This window comes from Dreissena polymorpha, chromosome 1 (genome assembly GCF_020536995.1).
Source record: "Dreissena polymorpha isolate Duluth1 chromosome 1, UMN_Dpol_1.0, whole genome shotgun sequence".
Classification (NCBI taxonomy): Eukaryota; Metazoa; Mollusca; class Bivalvia; order Myida; family Dreissenidae; genus Dreissena; species Dreissena polymorpha.
The window spans coordinates 140,604,172-140,622,025 of record NC_068355.1 but is presented as its reverse complement, the minus strand read 5'-3'; the positions used below and the strand labels follow the sequence as shown (position 1 = coordinate 140,622,025).

At 33.5% G+C, this 17,854-nt stretch overlaps 1 long non-coding RNA gene across 3 annotated transcripts; it reads left to right on the top strand.

The window, feature by feature from the left end:
- The first annotated feature begins 1,924 nt into the window (after positions 1 to 1,924).
- LOC127852747 (uncharacterized) lies at positions 1,925 to 17,404 on the top strand. 3 transcript variants are annotated; one of them, XR_008036249.1, is made up of 5 exons: positions 1,925 to 1,984; positions 13,355 to 13,486; positions 14,684 to 14,797; positions 16,784 to 16,865; positions 17,269 to 17,404. It is a non-coding gene; the product is annotated as an uncharacterized LOC127852747 (long non-coding RNA). The 3 variants fall into 3 exon arrangements; XR_008036247.1 differs by lacking the exon at positions 1,925 to 1,984 and adding an exon at positions 8,685 to 8,705; XR_008036242.1 differs by lacking the exon at positions 1,925 to 1,984 and having other exon boundaries at positions 13,050 to 13,486.
- The last annotated feature ends 450 nt before the right edge of the window (positions 17,405 to 17,854 follow it).

Below are 17,854 nucleotides of genomic sequence, written 5' to 3'. Positions count from 1 at the left end.
ATTATTTGTTTTTACTATAAACGAAATCTGGAGTGGAACACAATATACGAGCACGGTATGCAGTTACCATAAAAATCTCTACTTGGCACATCTTCGCGACCATTTTTTAGATAAAAAATTCTCTGATATTGAAATTTTTTCAGAATAAAACAAATTTAATGAACGAACAAAAATAAGGATGTAAACAAACAGCAAATAGATCGACTTTATGTACGCAACATATAGTAACTGATTTGAACATGCCTGTAAAAACTTGCCTTGTTACACATTAAATAAATTCTCTTGATAAATGTAATTGTTTTTATTTAATTATTCACACCAATTTTGACACTCTTTGTTTCAGCGTTTTTAACCCGGTGTTTTATTGCACTTTTGTTCATCATAAAGCGATTATCTCGTTATGATCGGATACTGTCCAAACAATTACAAAGAACACATGGTGTGATAAATCCAGGGACCTATTCTTGGCCACTGCATAAACCACATGTGGCATACAAGTGTCTGGTCATTAAACATCATTTATGATACCTCCATGTCATCTCTTGGCATATTGAGCGATCATCTAAGCAAAATTGTAAAGCCAAAATACGAAACAGTTGCTTTAATAAAATATTTGAACATATTAAAAAATGAAGATATTTGTCCGAAATGGATTAACAGGAATTAGTGTATGTATATATTAGCCTGTTTAATCATAATAATAGAGTGTTAATAACTATAAATTAAAAATATTGTGCAATTTCATTGCTACACAATTAACGTATTTAACGAGTACCGGCAAATGTAAACTCGGCTATTCATGTTTAGATTGTACGTTTCTGTAGTGTATGAAATGACATGAAAACAAGCAAACAACAAAAGGGTAAAAAATACTTGCGTAAAATAAATTAATATATAGATATATTTATCATAAAATGCTAGATTGTTATCACTCCTTACCACCAGTAAAGAGAGTGCATGCAAAGACAGTTTAATTTGCTTAATATGCAGTTCTTGTTTTTCATATGTATGATGGAAACGAAACGGTAATTCATTCCATGTAAAATAAAATTACTACAATGTTTATTAAATGTAATGTATTCCGCTTTTAGGGCTTCGTTTTATAATTGATTAAATGCCCCTCTTGCACCTTCGTTCGCTTATGAACAATAACAATATCTGCACCACTTATAATTATAATCAAATTAATGTATGTGTTATTATCTTTGAAATATAATTTACCAAAATCTTACAATCACAAAAAATATGAAAGAATATTTATTGTTTTGTTTTGTTGGATTGCCAGTTTTTAGTCTGATGTATTAATATTATTAATATGTATTTTTATACAGAGGTAATTATATTTATGAAAATACATTTATTGGTACAAAATATTATATTTTTGCACTATTATTTAAGAGTTTTTATGTTTATTTCGGATTTTTGCATCGTTTTATTGACTAAACAAACGACATGTATACATGATTTACGTTACTGTAACCAGTGTTTTTTGCCAACCAGCCAGTGCGCATGCGCGGAAAATCCCGAATGTAAACAATAACATTCAACTGGTCTATCGAGAAAAACAGTGACGTGACACATATGATTGAAATGTGAATCTCCCGAGATTTCACGGTCATATGATGTTATTTCTATTTTTAGTAACAAACCATGTGCTCAATTGTTTACAAATTCAGAAAGACATTTCCCGTTTTTTTTATAATTATTCTTGCTTGTTTTGTAAACAAATTGTAGTGTAAATACAAAATCAATGTACAAAATATTCAAAATTACCAAATTCACTTTGAAATCAGTGTTTAAATCCACCAGACGTAACTTGTTAATCACAAATAATAGATTTCAGAAAACGAAAGTAATGTTTACAATTCCAGCAAAAAATGTCAAGGTCGATCCGAAAGTATCCAAATGAAAACTCGTCACATGACAAAGCGACAATGGTGCAAAATTATGACTTTCAGGCTGATGAGAGTTATTTTCATCTATTGTAAGATGCATTTGAAACATTTGAATCTTAAAATATGCCCCGATGCAGTAATTTATATTCATTCACCAATATATGAAGGAATGTATCCAAGAAAACATACTGTCTTTGATTTATAGCGTGACATAAATCTGTCACCACTCTGGTTGACTTTCGATACAGGGTTGACTTCAGCGTACAGATATGTCAATACTATATAAACTGTACGCTGAAGTTTCTTTAGCTAACGCTAAATTTGACAGGGCGGACATTCGCTCCTACAATGTTTTGATAGGGCGGACAGTAGCTCCTATATTATTTTGCCAACTCGGACAATCGCTTCTACATTATTTTGTCAACCCGGACAGTCGCTCCTACATTATTTTTATTCAACGGCAAAACGTTCTATATGCCTATCAAAGACTTACACCTATAATTAACCGACAATTAATTTTGCCAACTTGTTGACAGTTAGCCAATTCAAAACATTACATTTCCTACATTACATTTATTGGAATACATGTAAGTGCCATTTTGCGAATGGGATAAACATAAAAACCGCAAATATGTTGTTCTTAATTTCATTTGTTTTTATGATATGACATTTATATGACATTTATAAACATATATATACACAAAATACACAAACGAAAAAACATCCAAACAAAAGGTCTTTTGTGTCTGTCAGTGGCTCACCGTCTTCTTTCTTACGCGTTTTATCACCGATTATATTTATATAATAGCAAAGAATTAAATTGTTATATATTGATAGAATGTTATACCAGAAAAATTATACATTGAAGACGAAATTCATAAAATGCAACATGCAGGCAAATTCGACTGTACAGACATGTTCGATTTACTGCATAACCATCATATGGTTGACTTAGACATGTGCTTCTTTGAGTACGAGTGACCCTCTAAGCATAGCACAGACTGACTGCGTTTGTTTGTTAGAATGTTCCATGTTGGTAGTAAATTATTGGCGTAATATTGACATTACAATATATACATATTGTTTTCACAGATTGCTAAATTACATTTAAAGAATCGACCAACTGTAACATAGTTTCTTAATAAGTAAATTGATTTATTAAAATCACATTGATCCGCTCATGTTAAATTGGCTTTCTGTTAACAAGTTGGCAAATTTAATTGTCTGTTAATTATAGATGTTAGCCGGGTTGGCAAAATAATGTTGGAGCGACTGTCCGCCTTGTCAAATCCAAAATGTATTTGTGTTACCTTTTTTTCGCCGCAGAATTCATGCATTAACGGATCAGTTGTAGCTATAACGGATCACATGATCAAAACCACTCAAGGAGGGGGGCATTTAACATATTATTTAAACTGTCGAAACATGAACTTTGTTGTTTACAAGGACCAAGTTATATTGCCAGTTATAAATAATATTCATGTTTTTGTTATTGTTATTGATTGTTTTCTATATGTGATCTTGTATTCTTGTGTGAAATATCTGATGAAAATCCTAAATAGATCAGAAAGATATGGGCGTGTTAAAAACCATGAAATTATTTGAATCATATATAATCATCGATATTAAACATGGATCATAAATAAAACTATAAGATTGATGTCATTTATTGTAAGAATCAACAAGATTTTCATATATTTTAATATAATATATTAGCAATACGCATATTATCACGCTTGATCTGTTATTGTCCTTATTCTTTATTTCATTTAAGGTGCTGCAAAATCTTTAAACACGAATCAAAACTGAAATGGACTTTTGCAGGCAGGACTACTAAATGGCCTTAAAATTAATGCTTAAACTTCTTGCTTGCCAACATAGTTATACTAGCATGTGGCCGCGAACAATGTTTAACCTCGATTTGGAAACGAGACAGAAATCAACAAAATTGTATATAAATGTCAGCAAAACATACCGAAATGTTTGACAAAGAGTCTTTCCCATTACGACTCAATCAGTGCGTTTTAAAGAACAGACCTTGAAGATGCTATATATTAAATATCATCTAAAATATCAACTATTTATCGCAATGCGCAGTCTGTAATTTACTGATGTTTAGGAACCAAAAGTTAGGTAATGTCCGGTTATATGATCATATGCTAAAAATGAAGTATGCTTTCTGCTTTCTGTGCATTGATTTTTTTAATCCAAAATGTTTTGGGCCTGCCCAGCTAGCTGAGTTGATGGCTCAGTTGATAGAGCGCCAGACTGTCAATTTTTAGGTTTGAATCTGGGGGTAGGATAAAGTTTCTTCATAGAGATTGGTTCCCGAACATTGTAACATTGTATTTGTAGGTCATTCTTCCCCAACCTCTGAATCAAGTTGGGAAGAAGTGGGTCACTTGTGGTTGGCTAATACTGGTCACAAGAAGTAGGAAAGCTGGTTCATGTCCTGACCACTTGCAAAATGACCTTAATTTGGGTTCATGAAGGCATTAAACCTGATCAATTTAAATTCAACCAAATTCTTTTGCCCAAAGGTCAGAGTTTCAAATACATTCCAACACAACAGCTGTTGGCAGTCACCTCGATTATTGATTATAAAGCCCCGTCCAGTTCGATTGTCAGCGGCTAGCAGTCAATAGTATGGTCGTTTCAATAACATTGCCAACAACGATCATTTGTCTAAACTGTTTTCAATTTTCTAAAGATTGACTGTTTCCAAAACACAATTTAATATTAATCTTAAAGAACTGGACCAACGTTATTCCTTCTTCTGTTTGAGATTTTGCAGAACTTCTCCCTAAAGTGACTAGTCTTTATGACATTAAGTGAGTAATAAGGCCTTTCAAAATTTCATTCTCTACAGTTATTTGATTAATTATTAAATATTATGAAAATTTAAATATCATTTATGTTAGATATAGAGCCATGTATTAATCTTGCATGATTTTCATGTCTGATAGATGTTTCACTCAACAGTTTGTTTATGCAGAAATAAAACAAGTAACTGATTTTTATGCCCCCCTTCAAAGAAGAGGGGGTATATTGCTTTGCACATGTTGGTCTGTCGGTCCGTCCACCAGGTGGTTTCCGGATGATAACTCAAGAACGCTTGGGCCTAGGATCTGTGCAAGTGGAAGTCAAGTTCTTAAACCTTTGCATGCTGGGAAATTTGTCGTCTGCTAAAATGTTGTCTGCTGAATTTCTCAAATTAGCGTTTTCTTTGAATTTTTTCAAAGAATACTATAAGAATAGCAAACAGTTTGGATCCTGATGAGACGCCACATTCTGTGGCGTCTCATCTGGATCCAAACTGTTTGCAAAGGCCTTCAAAATTCGGTTCCAGCACTGAAAGAGTTAAGAAAATCCCTGGAGTTGGTACTGTGCATCATTTAAGATTCCTCTTTGTAGCCTTGACCTTAAGTCATTTAATCTTGTTTGTTAATTTCAATTTCAGCTGGCACTACATGTTTTTGCCTTTATATGTTTGAACAAATAAAATGGGCATCAAATCCTTTAAGCAAACAAACAATTGACTCTGGGATACGGCCTTACCTTTCAAAAGGGGAAAATACCATGTGACGGGCACTTTTGGGGAAAAATTGCAATAAATTGTCATAAACCGAAGGTTAATTACATGTAATAACCATTATTTGCTCCACTTAAAAGCTGTAGCTTTTTATATGGCTTTCCCCTACCACAAGTGATTGGAGCTATACTGCAATCACTGTGTCTGTCTGTCCCACATGGGTTTATGAATAAAATAAAACATTTCAAGTTTCAAATGCTTAACTGTTCCCTGGAATTGTTCAGGAAAAATGCCTTGTAATTTGTTTAGCAGTCACATAAACAACCAAGCTATGTAAAATGGAATTTTTACACCCATTATTGCTGCTTCTTCCTGTATTTGCGCGATGATTATCTGAGATATTAACTCTATGATTCTGTATTCTCAAATCTTTTCTATAAAGAAGGAATGTAGTTGACAATTGTTAATAGTTTTATTTGATCGTTCGTCAAAAAGTTGTAATTCTGTTACTCTTGTATCTTCAATGCAATTGAGTAATTAAATAGCAATTAAATTGAATGCGTTTTAATTCCCTTTTATTATTGTTTAACTTGAGTAACAATGCTATGACGTTAAATTTTATTTACACTTAAATGTATTATGAATATTGCTGGGCCAAGTGTGAGGTTGAGCGCTCTATAACCAGGTTTAAACCCCCAATGCTTTGCATTGACCGTTCCAAGGCGGTGACCCCAGCTTTATTCATATTTTGTGTTTATGTTGGTTTGTATTGTGCTGTATTGTGCTGTTTTGTACTGTTTGGGCAATCGGTCACTTGCCTTAAATAAAGGACCTACTAATTGTTTTTAATGAAAATTCAATACTGCTCCAGCAGCTGGAGTTTCACTTCTTTATATTGTATTATTTTTTAACCGATTTTTTTTCAAAACTTTCCCTCTGTGTCATCTGTAAAAGACTAAGATTAATATTTCTTTGCCAAAATACAGAGGAAATTTTTAATGGAATATTGATTGTTGCTTTAAAGCTTTTATGATAATCAGTAACAGAAGCAGTAACATTCAGCCATAATTATGTATCCACACGGCTATAAACTAATACCAAGCTTCCCATTCCCCTTCTCTTCAGATACTTCCTTCAAAGGGAAACAGTGGTGGTAAACAGATGATATTGCAATATTGCAATACTTCTTCCTCTGCCAAAATACATGTTATAAACATTGTTGGGCCTCTTATCAGTTATAAAAATTGTAGGGTCCCATATAAGAAATAAACATGTTGACACTAATTTTCAGATTTCATATAAGTCATATTGTTGAGTCTCATATATGAAATACTGTTGGGTCCCATATAAGTAATATTGTGGGGTCCCATATAAGGTATATTGTCAGGTACCATATAAGAAATATTGCTGGGTCCTATATAAGAAGTATTGTTGGGTCCCGTATAAGAAACATTGTTGGGTCCCATATTTAAGAAATTTTGCAAGAAATATTGTCAGGTACCATATTATATAAGAAATATTGTTGGGTCCTATATAAGAAGTATTGTTGGGTCCCATATAAGAAACATTGTTGGGTCCCATATATAAAAAGTATTGTAAGAAATATTGTTTGATCTCATATAAGAAACATTGTTGGGTCCCATATACGTAAAAAGCATCGTTGGGTCCAACATAAAGATACAAGTTGACATTCTAGGGTCCCTTATAATTTAATTAACATTAAATGTATAATTAACACTTTAGGTATCCATATAAGTAATGAAAATTGTTGGGCCTGGCCCTTTATTAGAAGTAGACATGTTTACACTTAATGACTAATGTTGAGACCCATATAATTAAAATGTATTGCTAGTAGACTGAACTGCAATTTTCTAACACTGGTTTCAGTGACACACATTCACTGTGCAGATTTCTACTAAATATGTGTTGTTTTAATCTCAAAATTAGTCTTGAGGGTTAATTGACACACCCATTAAATTATTTCCTTATAACCATATGGTATCCGTTGTTAATTCGAATGTTATTTATCATTTTGCCGTTCATCGTAATTTCTTTTCTGCTTGCCACCATCTTGGACGATGACGTAAATACAGGCATGCTCAATCACTATACATTGACCACTGCCAGTATCCTCCGCAATATAGACAATCCCAGAATCGATAATAAGGGCGCCGCCATATTGGCTATTACGTATTTTTGAGTAGTGACTTAATGGACTTTCCTACATTAATAGATAGTGACATCTACAATTATTTTGTGCTGAAAATGAACACACAAAAACCATACCTATGCTTATTTGCTCAAAGAGACATTCAGACAGGAGAGGAGCTTCTTTATGACTATAGTGTGTCTGATCTACCATGGAAGGTTAGTTATATCATATACATCATATTTAATAAATAGATGATGCCATTATCATGAAGAAGCACACATGAATGGATGTCAAACTACTAACATTACTTTTGTCATCAAACAGCTTATGGCTTTTCGCTAACATAATTGTATCCTCAAAAACAGCTGTTAACCCTTTGCATGCTGGGAAATGTGTCTCCTGCTCTAATTCATCTGCTGAATTTCAAAAATTAGCATTTTTCTTCGAGTTTTTTTCATAGAATATTATTAGAATAGCAAACAGTTTGGATCCTGATGAGACGCCACATTCTTATTTTTTCCCTGTAACAAAAAGGAAAGAGCATTTATACATTTGTATTTGGTACATGTATCTAGCGTCTCTAATTGGTCCACTATCAGGATTGTTTAAATAATGACCCTTTGGTTAAAATTTGCTCCTTCCTTGGAGATCACATCTTTTACAAAAATTAATGAGCTATCAGATTCATCTTATGTTCCAAGTTAATCAACCCCACAAATCAATAAGAGTTCAGCAATCTTTATTATAGCTGTTGAGCAATATTGGGCTTTTTTATGTCCCCCACTATAGTAGTGGGGACATATTGTTTTTGCCCTGTCTGTTGGTCTGTTGGTTGGTTGGTTGGTCTGCTGGTTGGTTTGCGCCAACTTTAACATTTTGCAATAACTTTTGCTATATTGAAGATAGCAACTTCATATTTGGCATGCATGTGTATCTCATGAAGCTGCACATTTTGAGTGGTGAAGGGTCAAGGTCATCCTTCAAGGTCAAACGTCATATAGGGGGACATTGTGTTTCACAAACACATCTTGTTGGACCTTTTGTTTAGTCTTGTGTTATCTGGTACCTTTTATAAAATCAATATTAAGTTACTTTTGCAATAATTTGTAGGAAAAGAAAGCCAATGGTATGTTTAGTTCACAGTTTTTAATGGATGTAATGATACTTTGAATGGTAATATTGGGAAGTAAGTAGGTAAATATTCTTGTTTAAATTGTCTAATTATTGAGTAAGCCAATCTTGTGAAATACAATTTAGCAGAACGTTCAAAGAAAATAAGTTTTTATGGCCAACTTCGCATCATGGTTGTCAGTTTTTTTCAAGGCTGATAAATAGTTATGATAATTTCAATAATGTCAAAAGTATGCAAATGATAGTTGGCACACATATTCATGTACATCTCTTAGGAAAAAAGCAACATAACTTTAAGCGGGTATATTCGATTTTTAAATGCGTTAAATTGTAATATATTGAAACAAATATGCTATAATAACACGCAATATGCAAGAAAAATGATACATTTAAGACGAATTTCATAAAATGCAGCAAATGCAAACTTGCGCACCAAGCTGATTGTGACGAAGATAATTCGTACATATTTTCCTACAATAACCGATGCATTCGTCTTTTAAGTAAGTGTTCGTGTGTCGTATGAATCAATATCGCTGCAGGAATTGAAAATGAACCGTTAAACTTAATTTAGATTCACATCTTACATGCATGATATACATGCTGGCGAATTCGGCTGTACAGGCTTTTTCGATTTCAATTTTAAATATTCTGCTTATTTCGCATTTTCCGACAAATGTTCTTCTTTACTTGTATTTTAGTTTATTTTGAAATATATGTATAATACGTTTTTTGCACATTTTATATTAATTAATAAATATTTGACAAGATCGTATAAACCCGCTTTAAATGGTCTGCCACCTAGGGCAAACATGTATATGATACTTGAATTATCCAGTGAATGGCAAAATCTAATTCAAAGGTATCATTACAGCCTGCTTGTTAAGATTTAATTTTCATGTTTGTTTGCATCTTTCATTTTTAGCTCATCTATTTTTGAAAAAAAATTATGAGCTATTGTCATCACCTTGGCGTAGGCGTCCGATTAAGTTTTGCATTTACAGGGGTTTTTCTGTCTATTTTGGGAAAAGGAGTCTGACCAAATTGGGAATTTTTTATCGACACAATTGGCCATTTTGGGAAATTTTGCTTCGATTAAACAGCTCATTTGGGAAAAAATAGTGAATATATCATGCTTAAATAATTCAGTAGTTTAACAAATAAATTTGTTTTTATTTGTTATTTTGTCTTCTTTATATAAACAGATGCAATATTGGGCGTGTTCAACGTTTATTCAAGTACTGCATTTTTGTTTATTAGTTACAGTTACACTCTGAGATAAGAACTGAACAGTCAAAACCTTATAGCAGATATTTTTTACCAAAACAAACACTGGTTAGTCACACAAGTTATAAGACACTTCATTCTTTAAGAAAAAAAAATATTTTTTTTTGGAAGTTGGGACTTTTTTTTAATATTTTGGTTTGGGATCAGGTCCGTTTGCTTTGGGAGTGCCTCCGTTTTCCAGAGGCGCAGACAGTGCTGAAAACCCCCTGATTTAGGTCCACTTTACTCATTAAGTATCAATGCTTTGCATTCAAACTTGGTACACTTACTAACTATCAAGAGGGGACTGGGCAGGCAAAGTTAGATAACTCTGGCGTGCATTTTGACAGAATTATGTGCCCTTTTTATACTTAGAAAATTGAAAATTTGGTTAAGTTTTGTGTTTAGGTCCACTTTATTCCGTAAGTATCAAAGCTATTGCTTTCATACTTGCAACACTTATTAACTATCATAAGGGGACTGTGCAGGCAAAGTCATGCAACTCTGACTGGCATTCTGACGGAATTATGGGCCCTTTATACTTAGAAAATTGAAGATTTGGTTATGTGAATTTTGTGTTTAGATCCATTTTACTTCTAAAGTATCAAGGTTATTGATTCTAAACTTCAAATACTTTCATGCTATCATGAGGGTACTGTACCTGGCAAGTTGAATTTTACCTTGACCTTTGAATGACCTTGACTCTCAAGGTCAAATTATTTAATTTTGCTAAAATTGCCATAACTTCTTTATTTATGATTAGATTTGACTGATAATTTGACAAAACAACTCTTAACTGACATACCACAATAGACTCCCCCCACCTTATAAATGACCACCACACCCTTACACTATACCCCCCTCCCCCCCCCCCCCCCCACCACCACCCAGCCCATTTTATTTTTTATGTTCCCATTCACTATAGTGGGGGACATATGGATTTTCCCCTGTTGGTCTGTTTCTGCCAACTTTAACATTTTGCAATCACTTTTGCTATATTGAAGAAAGCTACTTCATATTTGGCATGTATGTGTTTTTCATGGAGCTGCACATTTTGAGTGGTACTTTCTGATAATGGGTTAAAATGAAAGTGAATATCTGTTAACAGTTGCACTGCATAAGCATGAAACAAATTGCCTGGATTATTTCATTTATTTTTCTTACACATACTGCTCTGATAGGGAATACATCTTATAAACATGACTTGCGAGTTTTTCACACCTTTATTGACATTACACAACAGATTAACACCAATGAGCTGTCGAAAGTCGTTTAACCTCTATGCCATTAAAATCTGTTAAATGGACGAATAAAGCAATTAAGCTGTGATCTTCGCCATCTTTGTACCAGATTGCAGAATTTCCAATTTCAGATTTCCAGTTTGCGAAGTCATTTTTGCCAATTCCCAATGGGCAGAATATTTATTTATTAGGTTGTTTACGATGTATCCTTGTTTGAAGCTTTATTATTGCAATATTTCTGCCTAAATACATGTAATAAGAATTGTTGGGCCTCTTACAAGTAATAAACATCGTAGGGTCCCATATAAGAAATAAACATGTTTACACTAATTTTCGGGTCTCATATAAGTAATATTGTTGGGTCCCATATAAGAAATACTGTTGAGTCCCATATAAGAAGTATTATAAGAAATATTGTTGGGTCCTATATTAGAAGTATTGTTGGGTCCCATATACGAAACATTGTTGGGTCCCATGTATAATAAGCATTGTAAGAAATATTGTCAGGTACCATATAAGAAATATTGTTGGGTCCTATAAGAAGTATTGCTGGGTCCCATTTTAGAAACGGGTTTTTTACCTTCTATAACAGACGCCGAACTAGGCTGTTTGTTTCCCCTTTCTGGTCAAAAAAATTCCACCTAAAAAAAATATATATATTTATTTTTAGCTCCATTTGGCCAGCGGGGCTTATGTCATGGTCCTGTGTCCGTCGTGTGTCCATGCGTGCGTTAACTTTTTCTTTAAACATCTTCTTCTTCTTCTTTTTACAGTTTTGAGCACGAACAGTCCGTTTTTCACGATTTAAAACGGCCGTTTTTGTAAATATTCACGGACATGAAAGGATTGTGAATTGGCCGTGTCAAAATTGTGAAATGTCCGTCCATGGCCAATCGCAAAGAAGGAAAAAAAGCCCTGAATCCACAACGAATACAATGACACAATACAACATAAAGCTAATTATGGCATGTTCACAGACATTCAAATATTTGCAGAAATGCATTTGCCGTTGTTATACATTTTTATACACGTATAATATGTACGTAAAAACGACACCCTTCTATTACTCATCATATTAAGGGTTGCGGCATGTGGATATTGTCTTTAACATCTTGAATGGCAAAAAGGGATTTTTGTCCGTTAAATGAAGGATTTTTTGGCTGTTTTAAAGAATTTGAAGTATTATAAAATTGTTTATAAGTTTTTGTCACAGTGTATATGGGTTCCTCTACCCCTCCAGTGCACATATTACTCCTCGTCAAATTTTTCTTGGTCATACGTGCACTGTTTGGGTAGAGGAACCAATATACACTGTAAACAAAAAACTATAACTTATGATATACATAACAGCAAAACTTCAGTTGTAATGTCCAATATACTTTTCTGTAGATTTCAGTAAGACCCACCAATGGATAATAATATCAAGGCCCAACTGTTGACTATATACTTATATATATGTGGCGCGTTTCTGAAAAAGGCCCCTTTTGTGTGAACGTCAAATAACGGAGAAATGACGTTGTGAAGATATGCATTATTTTCCGACGTTTAAAAATTATTTTAGACAAACATCACACAAATTTAATCACTATGCTAATTCATTTAATTTAGAACGTGTAACAATACAAATTGGCCATATTACATGTATAGTAGTAAACAACGGACAAAACTTCTTGCAAAATTATATCGTCAAAATAGTTGCATTGATATAAAAACATTTTTAGAGTTCACATAGCATCTCTTCAAAATTATAGGTTTGAACAAGTTTTCATTTGATCATATAAAACGTGTACATTATCTGAATAGGAAAAGAACGAACTTTAAGAACATTTAAAAACTCAATTTATTTTTGTCACATTCATATGGCCTTTTTTTCTGAACCATGTCACGTAAACATAATAGCAAAACCTTCTGTTATCCAAGCCAATATATATTTTCTATAGATTTCAGCAAGACCCACCAATGGATAATAGACATACAAGACCCCACTGTTGACATTATATGTTTACAGTCATTGAGGCAACTGTTGAAGACACCCACAGTCTAGAATCTATACAGGAGTCAGAGCCTCTCATGATACAACATGCCAGTATTGACTGTGCTGATCATATGCAATCTACAGGTTTCACTTTGGTTCTTTCAGAGTCCATGTCAACTGCTGACAGTGAAGAGCCAGGCAGTCTGACCCATGATAGGAGGGAGCCAAGTGAAGAGCCAGCCAGTCTGACCCATGATAGGAGGGAGCCAAGTGAAGAGCCAGCCAGTCTGACCCATGGTATTTCTGTTATCTGTTGGGCCTCTTACAAGTAATAAACATCGTAGGGTCCCATATAAGAAATAAACATGTTTACACTAATTTTCGGGTCTCATATAAGTAATATTGTTGGGTCCCATATAAGAAATACTGTTGAGTCTCATATAAGAAGTATTGTAAGAAATATTGTCTGGTACCATATAAGACATTCTTCAAAAGTTCCAAGGTTACTTTGTCATGGCGATTTGCCAATCATTGGTTCAGCATTTCTACTTGCTGTCAATATACCTTGAGCGACCATTGCAGTCCTTTTGTTTACTTTAGTCTTTGATACATAGATTTGTTATTTTATATTAAACTTTGCTGTTAAATCAAGAAATTGTTGTGTTGTTTTATATGTATGTATTTGCTTTGGTTCGAATATGGCCATATTAAATGTATGCAAATGTGTTATCCTTGTCAAATAAAAAATCATTTCTTGAAACATTCAAGGTTCAATATTGAACTTTCTATTTATTATTCAGTACTTATTTTTATTTTACAAACTGGTACAATCGTTCACAATTACTTCTAAAGTCTAGTTGTGCAAATATGGGATTGCTTAAGCCATTTAAGAATTATGGTCTTTGTTTCATATCCCTGTACAGATGAGATATTGTGACCTGAGGTTTCTTTATTATGGCACAATATTTATTTAGACTTTCAGCAATTATACTACATTCTCTTCCAGTTTAATGGCATACATACATACATGTATACTTCGGCTTTTATACAGAAATAAGTAATTATGTTGAATATGCTTGCCATCAATTTGTGAATAAATTATAATAAAAACTTTTATGGAGACCTTTGATTTTGGCAGCTTTTGTATGACAGAAAATGGTTATCTGTGAGAACCCAATAATTGATTTTAAATTGTTAGACCCAATTGTTATATTTAACATAAATTTTGGCATATATACAGGAAGTAGCTATTTTCAAAATGGCGGATCATGTAAATACCAAACCACGTGTTTTTCAGAATTAAACATTACAAATTTTTTTGCATGGTGTGATTACAAGAATTTGGAGCACCATAATGACTACAACTATACAGATAAAAGCTTTCTTGTGTACATCTTTTCTGTAGAAGATGCAAAACAAATTGTTAAATTGGCAGCAAACTGGAATGATGACTGCATATTTGTGAATATAATCAAGAATTAACATGCTTTATAGATTCTTGACATGACTCATGGTGAACTAAAATTGCTTGCAAAGCATCTGGGACATGATGTGAAGACCCACAAGGAATATTATCAGTTGTCTTCCAGTACCATGGAACTCTCAAAGGTATATATTTCATTAATAAAAATCTTTAAATTTTCCATACACAGATATTTGAAAAACTAAATGCTATATTGTAACTAAGAGGGCTAAAAGAAAGAATAATTTAACAGGCAGCCACAGTAAGACCATATCTGATGTTGACTTTGACTAGTATGCTTTGCATTAATGGCTTTTTATGCCCCCTGGATCGAATGAACGGGGGTATATTGTTTTTGGCTTGTCTTTCTTTGTATGTGTGTGCGTGTCAAGGTGTGTGTGTGTGTCCAAAACTTTTACCAAACTTAAACGTTTGATCATAACTTTTGAAATATTGAAAACAGCAACTTGATATTTGGATTACATGCGTATCTCATGGACCTGCACATTTTGAGTGGTGAAAGGTCAATGTCATCCTTCAAGGTCAAAGGTCAAATAAAAAAAAGCGGCACAGTAGGGGCATTGTGTTTCTTACAAACACATCTCTTGTTGTGAGTGTGTTTGTGCTACAACCAATGTCCATGCCAAGGTGGAAACTCTCCAGTTCATGTTATTGTTGTTTTGTCTATTTAGCCCTCATTGTCATACTGTTTAGTGTTGTCTGCTAATTTGTTGCCATTGTTGACTATTTTATATTATTGTGGCTTTTCTTCATTTATTCAATGGGAATTTTGGTCACTGACCAGCTTTTCATTAATTAAGTTCTTTTACTGAAATGGTATCAAAAATGCAATATCTAAAGGCAGTACATCACACAAGCTAGCATTAATATAAAGCGTAATTATACCCACTTACCTATGTGTAATGGGGGCTATATAAAAGTCACTTTATTTCTGTCCCAAAATTTCATCCGATCTTCACCAAACTTGGTCACAAGTTGTATCTAGATGATGTCTAGGTCAAGTTTGAATATGGGTCATGCCTGGTAAAAAAACTAGGTCACAAGGTCACTTAGTGCTTTTAAACACAAAGTTTGTCTGGACCATAACTATTTCATTTATTGTTAGATTTTTAATTGACTTGGTTTTGATTTGTTCACCATCATGGGACCGTGTGTCGCGCGAAAGAATTGCGTCGATATCTCCAAGAACTTAGATCAAGGTCACTTTTGGAGTTCAAGGGTAAAATGCTTGTCCGGGCCATAACTTTTGTCATTCATTGTGAGATTTTAAAATCATTTGGAACATTTGTTAACCATCATTGGAGGGTGTGTCGCGCAAAGAATTTCATCTTGTCCGGGCAATAACTGTGTTGTTCTTTTGAGATTTTAAAATCAGTTGGAACATTTCACCATCATTGGAAGGTGTGTTGGTGCGAAAGAATTACGTCGATATCTCCAAGGTCAAGGTCACACTTTGAGTTCAAATGTCAAAAATGGCCATAAATGAGCTTTCTGGGCCATAACTATGTAGTTCATTGTGAGATTTAAAAATCATTGGCACATTTGTTCACTGTCATATGACTTGTGTGTCACGTGAAAGAGTTACGTCAATATCTCGAAGGTCAAGGTCACACTTTGTTCAAAGGTAAAAGAAGGCCATAACTATGTTGTTCATTGTGAGATTTTAAAATCATGTGTTCACCGTTATGGATGGTGTGTGGCAGGAAAGAATTATGTCGATATCTCCAAGGTCAAGGTCATGCTTTAAGTTCAAAGGTCAAAATGGCCATAAATGATAATGGCATAATAATTCTTAAAATAGCCATTAATTAGATTCTCTTGTGTGGATGGGGCACGTGGGGGTATAGGTCACGTCTGTGACAAAGCTCTAGTTTCTTTAAATGTTGTGGCAGATAATTGAGATTATATTATTTGTAGGGCTGTGTAATTTACAAATATGGTACTGTGCAGACTTTCACAAGCTGTCAACAAAATAGCATATGGCAACGTTTGTGTTCAATTATATTGATATTGAAATAAAAAGTGAGGTCAGGGAACTATGGATTGCTACTGTTGTTATGATGGAAGTATTGTTGACACTGGAATATTATGGTCTTCTTGAAATTTTATAGGTTGCCCTGATGTTGTATGCTGTTGAAAATGGTAAAGTCAATGAGTGGAAGGGAAGGCAGATGAAGGACATAGTAGTAGAAGGTTTGATTATAAGAATTTTATTAATATAATTCATTTTACTGAATTGGGATGGAGAATATTGTTACTTTCTCTCCTATGGCTGTCAGTAAATTCGACTGAAGGATCATTCTTCAGAACAAAACAGAGCGCTTGAGAACAGACAAACGATGTAAAACATTGTTTGAAAGGCGGGGCCCTTGTTTTGGCCACGTTAATTCAATAAGTCTAAAATTTACGTGGTAAAAATAGGCAAGCCTATTTTATGTGCCTTGAAAATTGTTTATCCTCTTAAAGAAATGCTAATGCAACAAAATACTTTTTAACAACCTTGAAGTATTGAAAATATTTACTGTCGTATCAAGAGTGACTTCTGGTTATTTTTTTCTAAATAGTTATTTCTAAAATAAAAAATCATTTTTTACAGATTTACCTCTTCCAATTGAAGACGAAGATGGCCATCAAGAAGGTAAAATAGTTATTTATACCCATGATAGATCATTGGCCACTGTTCATTTGTATTATGAAAGTGGTCCATAACAGAGTCATTGTTATGGTAGCCCATTAAAAAAAAGGGAGTATAGGAATACCTTTAGATTTGGACACCTTATGAAATAGTTTATATGCTCAATTAGACATTTCTGTTTCTGAGTTATTTTAATGATTTAAAGGATAAATAACTTACTTGCAAGTATGAAGATTTTCTGATTTAAATTGTAAGCAGGTCTTATAACATATTTTAGTGGGGGATATGTGTGTTGTTATTTTGTGTACATCTCATACCTTATACCGAAAAGCATAAAAAAACACGTTTAGAAGTGCTTTTGGAAAACAAAACATTCCTTTGGTATTTCTATTATCATATAATAAAGGCCCACCTATTGATGATAAAGACATGACCCAACTGTAGACTATATATTCTAGTACAATTTTCTGTTGTCCAAGCCAATATATATTTATGCCACCCTTCGAAGAAGAGGGGGTATTTTGCTTTGCACATGTCGTCGGTCTGT